This window comes from Vicia villosa, linkage group LG1, assembly GCF_029867415.1.
Source record: "Vicia villosa cultivar HV-30 ecotype Madison, WI linkage group LG1, Vvil1.0, whole genome shotgun sequence".
Taxonomy (NCBI): Eukaryota; Viridiplantae; Streptophyta; class Magnoliopsida; order Fabales; family Fabaceae; genus Vicia; species Vicia villosa.
Genome location: NC_081180.1, coordinates 196,503,977 through 196,521,940, shown reverse-complemented (window position 1 = coordinate 196,521,940; position 17,964 = coordinate 196,503,977). Strand labels below are relative to the sequence as shown.

The 17,964-nt window shown below is 34.8% G+C and overlaps 2 long non-coding RNA genes across 2 annotated transcripts; one reads left to right on the top strand and one right to left on the bottom strand.

Moving 5' to 3' along the window:
* Positions 1-202: 202 nt before the first annotated feature.
* LOC131621646 (uncharacterized) lies at positions 203-2,251 on the bottom strand. The gene is made up of 3 exons (XR_009289643.1): positions 1,790-2,251; positions 1,215-1,691; positions 203-682 (listed from the first exon to the last, which is right to left on the bottom strand). It is a non-coding gene; the product is annotated as an uncharacterized LOC131621646 (long non-coding RNA).
* A 10,772-nt stretch (positions 2,252-13,023) lies between these two features.
* Positions 13,024-14,977, top strand: LOC131621640 (uncharacterized). The gene is made up of 4 exons (XR_009289642.1): positions 13,024-13,300; positions 13,424-13,444; positions 13,574-14,498; positions 14,704-14,977. It is a non-coding gene; the product is annotated as an uncharacterized LOC131621640 (long non-coding RNA).
* Positions 14,978-17,964: the final 2,987 nt, after the last annotated feature.

Here is a 17,964-nt window from a genome sequence, read left to right as displayed (position 1 = left end):
TACGGAAAATTGAGGCATGGAATTAAGAGGTCCAAACACGTTCAAGTATTATTCAAGTTATAGATAAATGTCACAAAAATTCATTCCTGTTCATATCAAGTTACATTAAAAAAGGTCCTAAAGAAGATTCATTGTTTTCATTCATCAAGTTTAGAAAGGTGCAAAAGAAAGTCAACTTTTGGAGGAGTAATGTTACACCAAGTAGTACAAGCCATCATTTCCTTATAGAATATAAATCTTGTACGGTTGGGTTTGAATTTGAATTGGCACAGTACAAAATTGTTACAAATTTCCAAATTATAAAATGCATCAAAATGCTACAAGGTTACAAGATCCTATATTGTTTATTACAACAAGATGCAAATACATCAGGCTATTACGAAAAGAACTATACAAAAAAATGTTTCGAGTCATCTTCAAATGCACCATGTTGTCTTCAAAACTTCACTTACACCAGTTCAGATCAGACTTGCATCAAAATAGAAAATCCAACATAAATTCAACCTGCAACTTCGAAGCAAAAACGCTCATGCGGTGTTCAAAAGACAGTCCAAATTACTTGCCACCAACCTGTAGCATTCATGCCAAACTATTAACCCGCATAATCAAAGGCTTCAAGACATCATCTCTCTTCATGATTAAGCAAACTCTAAAACCGTGACTTCGTTACCATGTTGCTGACCTACAAGACAGTTCAAGCCAAGTAACACAGGACATGCACAATACAAGGCAATTAAGTGGAACAGTCTCGCTCTATATTTAAAGCCCGAGTCGAAGATGAATCTAGATTAGACATCATTTCAAAAACGAAATAATATTCTGCAGCAAGCATTTCTAACTATTGACCCGCACTCAATCCAAAAAACTGACTCTCAAAGCAATAAGCAAAAGCTGGTTTGACGGACCGAATAAAACAACCAAAAACCAGCATACATACATGTCATACATTTTACTAACAGAAAGTAACTAACAGTTTTACTGAAGGTTTTCCAACTAACAGCTTTGTAACTGAATTCTAACATTTCTAATCTATTTCGTAACAGATTTCCCAACTTCCATAACTAACAACTAGCTTTAACCGTTTTCATAACAAACTTTCCTAACAACCTAACTGACTTATAATCGATTGGTAATCAATTGCAACTAAACTATCAGTAACAGAAAAATAACAAATTTCTAACCTCTAACAGAACTTTTAACCACTTGTAACTAACCTTTTAACCGATTAATCTTCACCTTTCATCTTGTAACCAACAATATGATCCAATAGCCCTGACTCCATCCCCTTCTAACTGCTTCCTCTCCTTCATCATCTATATAACCTCCGCTCCCTCCATAATTCAGGGGCTTCCACTCTCCACCATTTTCCAGATTTAGACTTCACCATAATCACCTAAAATTTTAGAGCTCTCTCTCATTATCAGAGAGAAGCTCCATTGAATCATCATCATCGATTCCACACTCTCTCATCTTCATCACCATATGAACCCGACTTTCTCCATTTCACCATCTCTGCATCACTCTTAGCAACTCCTCTCCAATCAACCATCAACTCCAATAATAATATTCTCCACATTGAAGCTTCAAGCCATGATTCACGATCATCATTTGTAATCTTCACGGAGTCGTCACTATCCTTCAATTTTCGTCCTCATCGTGACCTCAACAACTTCATCATTACCATCACTAGTCTACCAATAATCAGCAACTATCGTGTCAAAAGAATCGAAAAGAAGAAGTAAGACGAAGTAGAAGTAATTGAAAGGGCAAGATTCGCGAAGAGGTTTACCTGAATCATTGACTTCTTCATCTGTTGCGCATTCGGAGCTCTTATTATCTCCCCTCTAGTTTTCTTCAATAGTCATCTTCAACTCACACCTCAGGTAAGCTCTATGAGTTTGCGTTCTTCATTTTTTCGCTTGTTCTTGTTGTTATTATGTAGTGCAAGACTCCGTGAGCATTTCCCCTAAGGTCTCACGCCCCGATTTAGTGTATGCACCATTCAATTCTACTTTTAGAAGTCAGGGATTTCAATTGGGATGGAAGAGAGACGCGGGATGAGAACGAATCAGAAATATGTGGAAGAGGAAACAAGAGCGTATTGCTTGCGGTGGCCGGAAGGTTCGATTTGGTCGGAGAAGATGGAGTCTCCGCCACCGCCGTTTCGTTCGTTTAGAGTGGGAGTGAGGGAGTCACGAGAGTGAAGATGAATCAGCACACAACATAACCCTAATTTTCCCTCTTTCTATTATTTTTGTTTTTTTTAAATGTTTTTATTTTATTTTTTGAAGGAAAAATTAAAATCTGAATTGAAGATGGATCAAGACAATAGACTCCTGGGCCACGATTTGTTTTCACACCCCACTTTAAGCCCACGCACCATCTCCATTTTTGGCATGCTGTAACAAAAATTTATTTTGGGCCAACCATTGGGCCCTGCGCCCCTATTTGCTGCATGCACCATATTTTAATTAGTACATCCCCTGACTCATTTAACAAATTAATAGAATTTAGGCTTAGATTTTTCCCATTTCTATTTTATACTTTAGTACAATTTTTGACATAGAAAAATATACAATAAAATACTAGTTTTTTAGGCTCATCAATTTAGGTCTTTTGCTTGAATTTGAACTCATCTTCTTCCATAAAAAGATCACAAAATAATAGTCCTTTTTAATCAATTTTGTACTATATTTTGATTTGTTTTACTCCATGCTTTTGTGCTAATTTTGTATGCTTGAGTTTACATTGATTTTTGCTTTTGATTGTGATCTTCCAATTTGCATGTTTCCTTAGACTTTAGGACTTGTAGAAATTGAGAATACATTAGGCTAGTCATTTCTCTTAGTAAAATCCCTAACTTTAGGTAGAATCCTTAACATAACCATTAGACTAGATTCCATTTCTTTTTCTTTTCAACTTTAAAACACTTAACAAATAGTTGATTTAAATTCCCTTTAAAAAATACAAAGAAAACACCTTAAAAAACACTTAATAAAGGTTGGAAATAATAAAAAAGGAATGGAAGCTCTCGTATCTCTTGTTTAAGGGAATCACTTGAGTGGAATTTCCCAACCATAAGAAACACCACCAAGAGTATTTTAAACCTCGCTTGTTTAAGGGAGGTACTTGAAACACCAGACAAAAAAATTCTCTCTTCTCTCTCGCTTTCAGGGCATTCTTTCTCATAATCGGACACGTTACTTCCTTTCGATCGCAGACAGGTAACGCATAAGACTCCACTTCAACGAGCTGCTATCCTAATGCTAGAATGCGAACGTAACCTCGTCCACTAAAAAACACAAACAAACAAAAACATGTGAGTCGAACTACGACGCTCTGATTCCTCATAAGGGGATACGTAGGCATTAGGTCGCGGGGCCTAAGCGAGCACAACTATTTATAAACCTTATTTTCCCCTGTATTTCCTTTTCTTTCTTTTGCATGCATCCGCATTAGGCTTAGATTTTAGACACACCCTTTAGATAACAACAAACATAGGTGGATACCATCGAGTATGATGGGCGTGAGGGGTGCTAGCAGCTTCCCCTTGCGTAACCAACTTCCGTACCCTACCTTTGGTCGTAAGACCCTGTTCTCATTCGTTTTAGGTTTGCTAGCGTTCCTTTCCTTGTAGGATAGATATGTTAGTGGCGACTCTGCTGTTCTTTTTTTGCGAGCGTGTGACATTATGCACAGAGACAATATTAAAAAAAAGAAAATTTTACATTCCTTAATTTAATAGCAGATGTATGATAATATCCGGTTTAAATAAAAAGTCATAAATTTTATCGGTCCAATTAGTAATAACAGCATATAAATAATTAATAATGAATTAATATCACAATCAATTTACCCAAAAAAATATTCCTAATTACCTAGGAATGGGAAGCTCATGCTCTGTACCGATTATAATTTCATTAAAAAAAACAAATAAAAGCTAACTAATAGGATAATCAAAAACTCAGACAATTCACAAATATTATCAATTTTGGATCCAAAGAAAAACATATACATTTGTGTAAGTATCTAAGTTTACATCATAAATATCAAAATGAAGAAGCGAAAAAAAACAGAATTAACCCAATCTCCATAATAGGGTTAATAGTCATTTACCCCCCTGCAATAGTAGCGAGATTCGGTTTACCCCCCTTTTAAAAAAAAATTGGATTACCCCCTTGTAATATTTGGGTACCCCCCTAAACGTGTAAAAACCAGGGGGAAAAATCAAAAAAATATATTTTACAGGGGGGTAATTTTCCCTCTTAGGGGGCAAAAGACTTACAATTTTAATATTATATGGGGGTAATGCAAATTTTTTTTAAAAGGGGGGTAAACCGAATCTCGCTACTATTGTAGGGGGGTAAATGACTATTAACCCTCCATAATATAATTAATCCCAATAAATCAATCATGAAAATGGCTCTGATACCAAATGTATGAAAAATCACCTAAGCATGTTCTTTACAATAATTATAACATATAAACACTTTAGTGCGGAAGCTATAAAATACATATATGAACACGAACAAGAATATAGGATCATTTATCATATTGATCTATTAAAGATTAATGAAAAGTAAGGAATCAAGGAATACCTGGATCCATTGTAGAATTACTCGTTGGCTATAGCTCTTCCTCAACCAATACTCCTCACGCCTAAATACTCTTCAGACGGGGGGAAGAGTGAAAATGCTTTTCATACTGATATATTGGGGACCATAGCCCATTATATAGGTGATGGCCCATTAGGGTTCCCATTATCCCGAAATGGGCCATCAGACATCCACCCAATTTTGCCCATATCAATTAATTAATTAATAAATAATTATATAAATAGAAAACTAATTAGCCTTATTACATAATTTTGACCACTAAATCAATTAAGGCTTCATATTGATAAATAGCTAATATAATCAATTTAAATATATATGCCCACATAATATTATTGAAATATTTTATTTAATAAAATATTCTAACAGTTATTTCATATATAAGCACATCATATACTACATTTCTCTTCCTATTTCATTATACTAGAAATTGTTTACTCATGATCATCACAGGAAACGGTATCTGCATCTCCAGATTATGATCCTGCATGAGGAAATTCAAGTCTAACTCCATCAAAGAGGCCTTTAACTGATGCAGCAGAAGAGATTGAGAGTGCTCAACTTTCCCCAACCAAATTAACTAATGAAATTAAGAAGGAGAATTAATTGGCTGCACCTGTTTTACATCCTTAGATGTCTTATATTTTTTAATCCAAAGACAATTTTATTGTTAAAGTTTTTTGTTGCTTTTGTTACTTTTAATCTGTCTGGATTCAATGGATGAATTTAAATGTATAAATTATGTTTTGACTTATTTAGGCGCAACTACTATAATGTTTAAATGATAGAAATTTTCTTCATAGTATAGATTTGCCTTATTTTACTGTCATATTTTGCAAAGTCTAATACTGACTTTGTTACTTGAAAAACATTAGAATCCATCAATAATTTTTTATCAATCTCAATAGTTTTTCATTTTTTTGCTATACTGATTTGAATGCTTCAACCCTTATCTCTGCTCACATAATAAAAATAACATATGCAACCATACATGATTTTAATAATCATATAATATAGCCTTATGTTTTTTACTTTATATATTAGAACTTATTTGTTATAGTTAATCAGTACCCATAACTCGATGATTCAATTTTTTAAACACTAATCAATTAGCAACCCTGTTATAACAAACCTAATACCAGTTTAATTTCCTAATTTATCTGGGATTTGTTCTTTGCATATTGACATATCATTTATCAGTAGTGAATGCAGTTCATCACTATTGTAACCATGATGTTAAAATGTGTTGTAATGTTGCAATCGTATCATAAATAATTTTTTTAACACTATCTGTTTTTTACAAGGTGTAACACCCCTTTTCTAAACCCCAAATATACATATATATTCACATAGTAAAATAAAATGCATACAATAAAGGATCCCACATGTCGTTTCCGATACAATTGAAAACCAAACATAAACATACAATTAACATGCACATGATCAAATTATAACACATATCGAACTTCATGTTTTCTCAGGTATGCATATCGCAATGGAATTATAACTTCTCAAAATAATTCAATGATTATATCCTATACTATAATCACCTACCAACATAATGACATTATTATATCTTAAATGTGCCATATGAATTCAAACATAGACACCAAGGCCACTTAACATAATATATCCAATACAATGTTATAATAAGATAGATAGAACAATATCTCAAACATCTAAACATGAGTTCAAATACCCCCCATGTTACATGATCAGAGCATTGACTCAATACCTAACAAAACAAAAAATAATTGATACACTCCTCGGCTAAATCCTCGTGCAAGCACACTACTCGCCGAAACCTACGTGATGTCACATTGAACATCACTCAAACAGAAGGGTGAGAATTTACATCATAATAGATACATATAATATCAACAATGGAAATAATACCCAACAATCCAACAATTCATCACACTTCATAATTAAATGAGCTCCACAAACATTTCACATAACACCAATTTCCAATTATCACATCAGCACACGTTATTCCAAACATCACATAGTAAATCAATGTGACTCCAAAGGCAATTAATGCGACTCGTGGATATGGTACCATGTGAACATCAAGCTCATCGCTCCCGATTCTATAATTAAGAACCAGAGCCACACTTATGATCCGGACAAGACCAAAGCCCTCAAATATGAACATTTAGTCCACCGCTTCATCCACAGAGGAATAAAGCCACGCCTCTATTTCCACACTAGAATCAAAGTCAACTCGGAGTATCATCTTCCCATGAATGCATGTGCAACAATTCACAATATATGCAATTAAGATTATCACACAACGTTAATTATTCAAGCATATTACAATAATTCACACTATTTAAATTATCCACCAAACCTTACACAACATACATTTATCATCAATAAAGCATACACATAGCATTTATTGATTACACATAACATATAGCACACAAGCCAATTCATGTTATTCACACCTTTCACCAAATACATCATATGCACATACCAAATTCAAGTATCATGTACATATTTAATTTCGATTCAAAACCTATCCAAACATCATTGAATAAATTAAAAAAATGCATCGAAATCCATCTTAAATTATAAGCATACATGATCCCAATTCAAAGAATAAAAAATCACAAAATTACATAGCAGGCCGCGCTACGTGCCTACTTGTCAGGTTAAGAATGATGTTGGAAAGCGGTAAAGTGCGGAAATAGGTAAAAGGGACCAGGAGATAATACCGAACAGATATAATCCGTAAATAAATAACAAAAGCAATAAGAAAACCAGAGGTACGTGCGCAAGCTAGCAACAAGCAACAAGAAGCGTCAGATATCCAGTAGGCGGCCTAGCCTCAAAGAGTGCAATAATGACAACGTGAAAATAAATCGTGCGTCGAAGTCGGAGTGCATGTCGCACGCCAGAGCAAAGCACCTGTAAAAGAAGTCGTCATACAGACAAGCAATAACCGGTATGCATATCGTGTCTCAGTGTGAGAGACGAGCGAATGTCAAAAAGTAAGGGAGTAGAGAAAGTATTGTCGTGTCCCGCAAGTAAAGAGGAACACTGAGCAACGCACGTCCATCGGAAATCATCCTCAATTGGATTATGAAACAAAATAGAAGTGAAATCTAACTGAATCCTAAAGATAAAATCTAACAAGCTTAATTGTTTTTCATGGCATTTTCATCTAAAAACTAACACAAAAATTATTCTTATTACATGCTCTTATCACCTAAAACGAATAGGAAAAAATCTAAGTGAAAACCTAGTTCTAACATGAAAATAAGATGGATCCAGTGGGTTAATTGTGTGAAAATATGGTGCAGTCATAGAAAATGGCGCAGGCCCAGGAATATGGCCCAAACAGAGTGTTTTTGTTATAGTTTTGAGCCAAAAAGATGCAACATGGGCCAGGGGGCGTGAACAGTGAATTTCGTATGGCCCAAGGGATTTTGATCCAATCATTCATATTTTATTCAAAATTACTCCATTAGATTCAAACCTAACTCAATTAGCACCAATTAAATCTGATCCCAATTAATACTAATTAATGTTCAGATTTCCAGTTAACTCTAATTATTATTCAACTAATCCACAATCAATCAATTTAAACACATAAAGGGAAAATTAGGGTTGGACAATTGGGATGGTTCACCTTATCAAACTGAATCTTCTTCCTCTCTTCACATGAACTCGGGCAGCGATCCCCGTCTTCTCTGGTCAAGATCCCTTCACCGCCGCTACCATGAGCAGACAACCAAAACCTTCCTCTCTTATCTCCTTCGTCTCATATCGATCTCGTCGCTCCCTCCACTTAATTAGTAATCGCCCTCTCCAATTCAAACAATATAACTGCCGGTCGGAAACAACTCTGACGATGCTTCAACGGTGATGATAACAGAAAGAACACCATAGACTCTTCAGGTAACGCCTTGGTCCTTTAATGCTTCACGAATCTTCTCCTTCATTTTGATTCTTTTCCTTCTTCTTTCTAGCGTTCTTTTCGTTTATGCGTTTTTGGTTGTTGTTCGTGATGATGATGATTCGTAGCCGTTAATTGAAGTTGTTATTGTTTGCAGTGCACTGACGCATTCTTGATGCGATGTTGAGTTGAATCAGTGAAGGTGCAAGGTTGATGAAAAATGAAGTTTCGCGATGTGTTAAGCGTTATGTTCAGATGAATCTGCGGGATGAAGATTGTTGGACGATGCAGATCGGTTTTCTGCAGATTTGCAAATGAAGAAGTGAAGAGAAGAGTTGTTGCAAGTTGATTGGATCTTAAGAGCTCTGCAGAAACAGATAGAGATTAGAGTTCGGTGATGCTAGTTCTTGAAGAAATTGCCAGAGGTCCAGTTGGAGTTAGCCTTTCCATGCGCCACGAAGCTTGAACATTCTGGAACATCTTCGATAACAGCAGCTATGTCTTGATTGTCAGAGTTGATGTAGCCAGCACTTGGAAAGGTCTCATGCAGAGTCTTGTTGTAGCTTGCAGATTCAGGTTCTTTGCCTTTTAACTTCAGAGATATGAATCCCAGACCACTCTTGTTTTTGTTGGCGTGAAGCTCAATGAGTTGCCCCCAGCCTTCATATGATCCTTGGGCAACCACTTCTTTGGCGTCTTTCCAAGATGAAATAGCTGCACCAGCTTTCTTTCCGTATTCAGGATTAACAACTCCCAAAGCCTGGAACTGAGCTGTAATTTCTTCAATGTTTGGAACAGAGGATAGTTGACAAATAAACATAGTCTGCTCTCCATAAACAGTTATTAATTTGTTCTTTAGAGGGTATTTCAACATCTGGTGAAAAGTGGAAGGGACAACTCTAGCATTGTGAATCCAAGGTCTTCCCAACAACAGCTGTAAGCAGGATAAATTTCCATCACTTAAAAGGTGATGTCAAAGTCACGAGGTCCGATGCAGATAGGTAGATCAATTTCTCTGATTACAGTGAGCGAAAACCCTTCAAATGTCAATATGCTAACTCCATTTGGCCTAAAAGGTGTCCCTTGATAGGATAAACTTTCCAAGGTGCTCCATGGCATAATGTTCAGAGATGAACCAGCGTCTACCAATACATCTGTTAAAATGTTATCTTCATACTTCACTGATATGTATAGGTCACGATTGTGCTTCGGAATCCTTTGAGGGACTTCTCGAATCATACTGTCAAGTGGCCCGTATGTCATCTTTTCTTGAATGTAATTATGTCCTTTTCTTCCTTTGATTTCTTTGTCCAGCAAACCTAGACCCATCAAAGTTTGAATGTCTTCTTGCAAATTAGCACAACCTCAATGTAACACGGTGGGAGAACTGACTTTATATTTTATTTCGCAAACAAATGTTGCGGTGAGCAAGAGTCGCCACCGACTTTTATTTTATCCAATTAGGAAAGGCATAAAAGAACAGGAAAGACCTTCTTTGAAAAGAGATTGAGTTCGGGGGGTAGGTTATACAAAGGGAAGGTGTAAGCACCCTTTGCATCCATGGTTATCCATGGGCTCTTAATTGCTTAGCTCACTTGTTTGTTTGAAATGTTTGAAAGGTGACGTGTGTGTTTAGAAAAACAATTTGTTTTGAAAATGTCTAAAAATTCAATGTTAAAAAACGGGGTGTGAAAAGCATTTGATTTGTTGTGAGCAAGCACTTAAGAGTTACCTACCCTAAATTCGTAAGGTCTTTCCTATTCTAAAGACTTTCCTTGAGCGATTGTACTATCTATACCATATAAGGGTAGGTAGTCCTATACATTGGATGTGCGGGTCATCGAAGGGTCATCGAATCGTCATAGGGGCTATCCATACCATAAAGAGGATAGGAATTCCTATGAGATGTGAATAGTCATAAAAGCAACCAGTAGAGATACCTTAGCATTCGAAGGGACGAGCACCATTTAATCGAAGGACTAGATCATTTATACCGAAGGCGACATCGAAGGGACTATGATCTTTAAATCGGCGGGACATGGTGATTTTGAATCGAAGGTAGCATAGGCTAAGGTATCCCTACGCTCGAAGGGACTTGACTATTTGATCGAAGGCAACAGAAGAGGGGAAACCCTAAAGGTGGGTATGTGAACAAGAGTGTGTCAATTACAGTTATGTTAATCTTGTAGTTAGTGATCTAACGTTGCTTTTAAATCTTGCCATACAATCCTAAGCATACATCTACCAGTTATAAGGGTGCGGAAAATAAAAGCAGAAAGATAAGGTCCTACGCTATTACAAGGCTTCGGGGGAGGGGGTTACATAACCAAAAATGGGGGAATGCAGAGAGTAAAGTACGAGGAAAATAAATCTAAGCTATTACAAAAACGCCCATGCGACCTATACATCGATTTCTAATATTTAAATTTAAATGAAAAAATTTAAACAAATAAACAATCAATCATGCGACAAACACTGAGAGTTTGAGAGGAAGAAAAAGAATCGAGAATCGAAATCGGAGTTTGGAAAAATCGAATTTGAGGAGTAGTTAAATTGTGATTTTTTAAGTGAAAGCTTGATTTTAAAATTAAACCTAAATTATTTATCCTAAATTGACTAATTGTTAACTAATCAAATTAACCAATTAATCCTAATTATAAGTTAACTAATTAATTTAAAATTAAATTAACTAACCTAAATTAAAATTAAATCCTAGAATTAAAAGAAAGAAAAAAACCTTTTTTTGTTTTTAATGATTTTAAATAAAATGATCAAATTAAAACCTAATTAATTAAATTCTGATTATCCTAAATTAAACTAATTAATTAAACCTAAATCCATTATTAATCCTAATTCCAGTATTAATAAAATAGTTTTAATGGCTAAATAGGGGAATTTAACTAAATAAACAAGAAAGGGAAATAAAGTAAAGCAAATAATAAATAAATAAAAGAAAGAAAGGTGTGTGATCCTGTATGGCTAGATCCTGAGGCTCCACGGTGAGGATATACTCTGGATCCTTGGATCTGGAGTGGTGAACATCAAAGGGCTTGGATCTGAGGGTGTATGATAGGGACGCGCATGCCACACGTACGGAACCTGCAAGGAATTGGGAGGAAAAACAATGGAACAAAATATTTTGCAAGTGGCAGGGATCGAACCCTCACCCTTGCGTATCAAAGGCTTAAGACTCTCTTCTTCTCCACTGAACCAGTTTTCCCTCGCTGTTAGTGTATCAAAACAAAATATTAAATATAAAAACTAAGACCTAAATTGAAATTCTAAAACCAAGTCAAAGTGGGGCCCCTGTTAGGTTAATCAGCGAATCAGAGATAGAGAGAGGGAAGGACTTCGTTGACCGCCCAATCGTAATGCCTGGAAGTGCCACGCCCTCGGTCAGATAGTTAAAGGGGCACTGTTCATCTCATTCACCATTCTCCACCCAGAATTTGCGGCGGTTTTACCTTGGACTCGCTACGATTCTGATACGAAAATTTAGTAGCTAACCTGCAAATCATCAAAACTAAAAAAGAACGTTTAAACAACAAATCTAAGTGCCCAAATCCACCTAATGGACTCCTACGATCATGATGGTGGCCTCGTTTTTGGTTGAGGAATTCTGTTCATGGAGGCTCGACAATAAAAGGAGCTTGTGCCCTAACAATTGCATTTGCTTCATCCTGCGTCAAAACTTACGAGTAGCAGTTCCAAACAGTTCTAAACACCAGCCTCATCGCAAATATATACACAAAGTTTATTTATACGGCATGTATGGAAAATTTGAATTCAAAAATTTGATGTGCAAACCGTGATTTCAAGGAGATCGCTGGAGGGCATCTTGTTCTTCAAGGAGCGTGTGGTCGATCTACTGGGACTTTCAGGAGATGAATGCAATGGCTGGAATCGTTTGTAACTTGCTGATGGACATTTTTTCTCGTGCCCTAGTTTCTTAAAAAAAACTTTGAAAGTTTGGAGGCGTGTTTGGAGGCAAACACTCGTGTCCAAAGTGGTCTCCTTTTGTTGTGTATATATATCACAAGAATTTAGGGTAAAACTTATGGAATGAATCAAGCCCTTTGATTGAAAAATATTTAACTTTATTCTTGTACCAAAACTTTCTAATTTGAGCTCCCTCCTATTTTATGCATATTTCTCATGCATTCTTGGCCATTGGATCATGTTTGGATCTGATTTGAATTAATGAAAAATAGAATGATCATTGTATAATTATTTTAGGATTTTACTTGATTTTTATTTGAAATCAACTACCTAACTAATAATAAAACATACCACCAAACACCCTAAATTACCCTTAATGAAAAAAATAATTACACTTACAAAAACCCTTTATTGTAATTTGCTAAATCAAAGTTTTATTCCCACCAATCACATTTCTCCATTCCTCCAAATGGCACTCTCTTTTCATATTCCTTTTCATTGTTTCTTAATATACTTAACCATTGGATTTTTTCTTCAACCTTTCAAAACCCAAAAACCTTTTCAAAAAACTTTTCCCACACTTCTCTTTCTCTTTCCTTGTACGTTCTATCGCTTTCTTTCTTTCCTTCACCCTCTTTCTCTCTTCCTTCAATTATTCGAACCTAAATCGGTAGTCGTCCCCTTTCTCCCTCATCTCCGCTTCTCCCCTTCTCCGATTCAAACCCTAGATGTGCCGACATCAGAATTTCTCCTCCCAACGTTACGAGAAAGATACTTTATGTAAGGTTAGGGTTTCTTCGATTCTTCTGGAGATGGTCTCAAGGCGTGGGAGGTCGAGTTTCTTAAGGTTAGGGTTTCTTTGATTCTTCTGGTTCTCGTGATTTCGATTTCATGGCTTTTTTTCTTTCTAATGAGACATTTTTGATTTCCGCTCTTTATTGTTGTTGATGAACCAATCTTTCGTTGATAGAGGTGGAGAGGTAGTGTAAAGGTGAGATTGATAAATGTTTGTTCAATCTTCATGTTCATTTCATTTGACATAACTTTCACTTCTAAGTTGTTATAAAACTTTTGTTCAATGTTGATTTTAATGGCTTGTGTTTTGTTTTCTCTGTTACAGTGGTTACATACAATACATTTACTCCGATGGTAATTTCTCCTGTTCGTCTTAGTGTTAATGTTGTTGTTCATAGTATCTCAAAATTTGTGAGTGGTGCGGCTGATATCATAGCAGGTTTGTTTGTCTTTTTTAATTTTTTTTCTGTTCAGGTATATCTTTTTTTACTTTCTTGTGTAAGTACTTTTCATTCTTCTAAATGTATGAATGTTGGGTCTGAAATTATAAAGGTTGCTATTTTAAAGAATCCAAAATGAGTAAGGGGATAAAATTCATTCTAGGTTTTTGATAAAATATTTATGTATGCGGTAGTTAATAAGTGCAAAATGCACTTCAGAAAGCAAATTTCATGGTGGATTGCTGTTAACGAAGAAAATAGGGATATGTTTTTAATTAATAGAGTACAATCATCTAAATTATAATTATGAACAATCATCTAAATAATAATTATGAAATTCCACTTCCTTTGAATATTTGTAGCATGCTTTGAATTTCTTTGAGAGCTTTTCATGCTATATCATGCCCATGTTTCAGTTTATTACTTTGTTGAGTAACTAATAAAAGTTATTTTTCCCTTGGTTGGTGAAGTCTGACATGATAAACCCTTTTCTTTTTCTAGCTGAAATTAACATTGTTTTCCCTAAATTATTTTCTTTTGTAAAGGTTGTAGTGGATTGTCCTACAGGTGGACTATGCATGTAATCCAAAAGAAGTGCAACAACATTACTGGAAATAGTGCTGCTACTTTTCCTAATCTTTCACCTAAAATAAAATCAATATACAAAAAGGTTTTTATATACAAAAAGGTAATTCTATTGCTATATTTCAGAATTTCCTTTATTATGTATCCCTGCAGCTTCTTCAAGAGCCTGGCTCATATGTTGGTGAAGTTGTCAAAGTTATTGGCAAGAACATAGTGTTGGTCAAGGTGAGCTGATTTTTTGTTCTAATTTGGATTCTATGGCATTTAATTTTGAATCTGTCTGATATGATTTGAATGATATCAAAACAATTCCATACTGACATGTATTCCAAACTTGTAGTCGTAAATTGTTGTTATCTTAGTGGTTTATTAATTAAAAGCAAAGTGGACTTCGTGGACGAGGTGTATGATATGAATTTCGGTTCTGCAGGATCTGCTGTGATGTTGCTGCAATCTATATCGAAGATCAATCTACAGGGTGATGAGGTGGATTATATAGGTACACTCCACCAGTATTTATGTTCTAAGGTTTGAAAATATGTTCCGATAGCCAATATCTAATGATGTTCTTCAACAATCAATCCTGTTCTGATGATATTCTTCTGCAATCAATCCTTTCTGATGCTATCATATTCTTTGGATTGTGTTGTACTTCTGATTTTGCATGGGAGACTTCTAACTTGGTACTTGGTAGAGGGTTCATTTTTTTTTTTGGGATTGATTTTATTAATTGAAAAGAACACTATTGTTTTCACTAAATTATTTTCAAGTGTCCACTCGAGGAGCATGTGAGAAACTGATTTTTAAGCAGAATTGAGGTTGTTGAGTGTGATGAGAAACCGATTTCTAAGAAGCATTGAGGTTGTTGAGTGTGGAAAAGAAAAGGTACACTGATGGTTTATTTGAATAAAATATGAGATGTTTGAAACAATTTATAGCCTAAATTGTATTATACAATAAAATTTATTATTTCATATTTTATAATTGCATTTAAATAAATTATATACCAATTAAAATTGAAAATATTCATCCAAAAAGTTTTTACGGGACACTATCACTACAATACCTTTTTTATTTTAATCAATAAAATATTATTAATATTTATAATTGGCATAAACTCACTATTCTCACGGGACACTATCACCACAATACCTTTTTAATTTTAAAAACAAAATATTATAAATAATAATTTTTTATTTAAACAACAAAATATTATAAATATTTATAATTATTAGTGATATTTGTAAATATTTATAGTTATTAAACACATTAAATTTATCATGTTGGCAATTTGATAAATATTTCTTTTTAAACATTACATACATACTATATATTGATTCATTTCATCTATATTATATTTTGTGAATCTTAAATTAACATTTCTTCTCATTCGAATTTTTAAACTTTTGTTTTTACGTTTATAATATATTATTCATCTTAAGATTTGATTTACCCGTGCGAATGCACGGGTCTTCTACTAGTTAATTGAATAAAATCAAATATAAATAAAATAATATCACAAAAATGATTATATTTGACTAATAGAACTCTCTTGGGCTTATTATCACGTGGATAGCTCAAACACTAAGGCCCATTTGAAAATAATCCAAGATTGCTCAATATTGGCTTCATGCATTTTCTCAGAGATTGCTCAACTTCATGCATTTTCTCAGAGATTGCTCAACTTCAACAATGTTCTTGATCATTTTAGAAATCTTAGAGTGTCCTCTATATGACCCTTTTGGTTTCATCTCAATTGAGTCTTCCATGTTCATGTATACTCCATTTGAAAAAGATGACTTTTGATTGGTTTTGTTTTATCTCATATCTCTCAAATGATTCATTTCCTGGTCTTGGGCCCAACATCAAAGTTATACAGAATTGAATTTCCTTGAGAATGAGCTTTGGTTGGACAATTTCTGATGAACCATGTGAGAGTTAGTCCTAGTCAAATTTTAGTTGACTTTCTCTTGAAAACCCTAATTTAGAAACTTGGACTTTTGATGATTTCCGAGCTTTCCTTGATGAATCATGATCAACTCTTGACCAAATGATGAATTTAACTTCAAAATGTTGATGTTGACAAAAAATCAGGAGTTTTGACTATGATTTGACCATAGTTGACTTTTAGGTCAAACTAGTCGACTGTTGCCCTTTTGAGCCATTGACTGAGAAATCTTGTGAATCAGGGCTTGAAACTTGGTGTGAGGCTCATTTGAGACATATGAGATACCATGAAGTCCACACGAGGCCTTAGAACCTGATTTTACCTTGAGAGAACCAAAACCCTAATTGTAGGCTTGTTGCTTAGGAGACAGATATTTATGCCTATTTCTTATGTGGCCTTGAGTAGTTGAAGATCATGTGAGTTTGAAGATACTGCTTGAGCCAAGATATCCTGAAACATGATGGGCAAATTTTGGGGTATGACAGCTTCCCCTGTTCAATATTCTTAAACCTAAAGAGATAGATTGGCTTATTTGCCTATCGTGATCTGAAGGTGGAAGAGGATTGAACACTAGAATACCCAGAAATTTGCGCTCGTTGGTGCAGGAAGTAATGTTGGAGATGGGCTTAAAGATGCATCTAGATGTTAATGGAGTATTATCGAAGATGGGCTTAAAGATGCCATCCAGATGTTTGTCTAAAGTAGATACTTTTCAGACTGGATCATATGCATTAATTGTATATGAAGTAGAGATTCATCAAAATGAAGTAATGTCTTACGGAAGACTACCTGGAGAGGTACCTGGTTAGGCTGGGCGTTGTCCTAAACAAGACTGTGCTTTAAATGAAGCTCAAGAAGAAATATTTGGACAGAGACTATCTAGAGAAGTTTGTTAGTGCTTTTGAGGATTGGCTTTATGTTTGGTAAATCTAATTTAGCAGCATAAGGATAAATAGAATTATAACTTGTAAGAGAAAGCAGGTGGAAGTTCTATTTAATGGAGAAACATGCTGTGTTGAAATTTTTCAACATCTTGAGCAACATGTCGAGGAAGATGTCATGACATCGTGTTTGAGCTGACAGTTTGGATGTCGAAGAAGATGTCATGACATCGTGTTTGAGCTGACAGTTTGAATTCTGTTATAAGAGAAACAAAATATTCCTAAAACATTGAATCCTATGTGGAGTTATATCTAAGGAGATCAAGGAGAACATTTAGGAAACTAAATGTGGAAAGATTTTATAGGAGAAACTAATTGATCGGTAAAATAGCAAGTGTACTATTTTGCCTCTGCAATAATAAAGGGAAAATTCCCCGAATATCAAATCTCGAGGACTGCTTGACGAATTAGAGTTTTATCAATATTTCAATTAAACAAAAGTTATTAGAGGTTATGTTTGGTTTTGAATACAAAGCAATTACAGTAAATAATTAAAGTACGGATGAATTAGACAGATATGAGTATGATGAAGGATAGAAAAACACTTAGAAAGGGGGGGTTTGAATAAATGTAGTTTCAAAACTTATAAGATAAAAACAACTTGCACAATTATTTTTATCCTGGTTCGTTGTTAACTAAACTACTCCAGTCCACCCTTGACAAGGTGATTTACCTCAACTGAGGATTTAATCCACTAATCACACAAGATTACAATGGTTATCCACTTAGACAACTTCTAAGTCTTCTAGAGTATCCTGATCACAACCTGATCACTCTAGGAACAATCTGCTTAGATACCCTC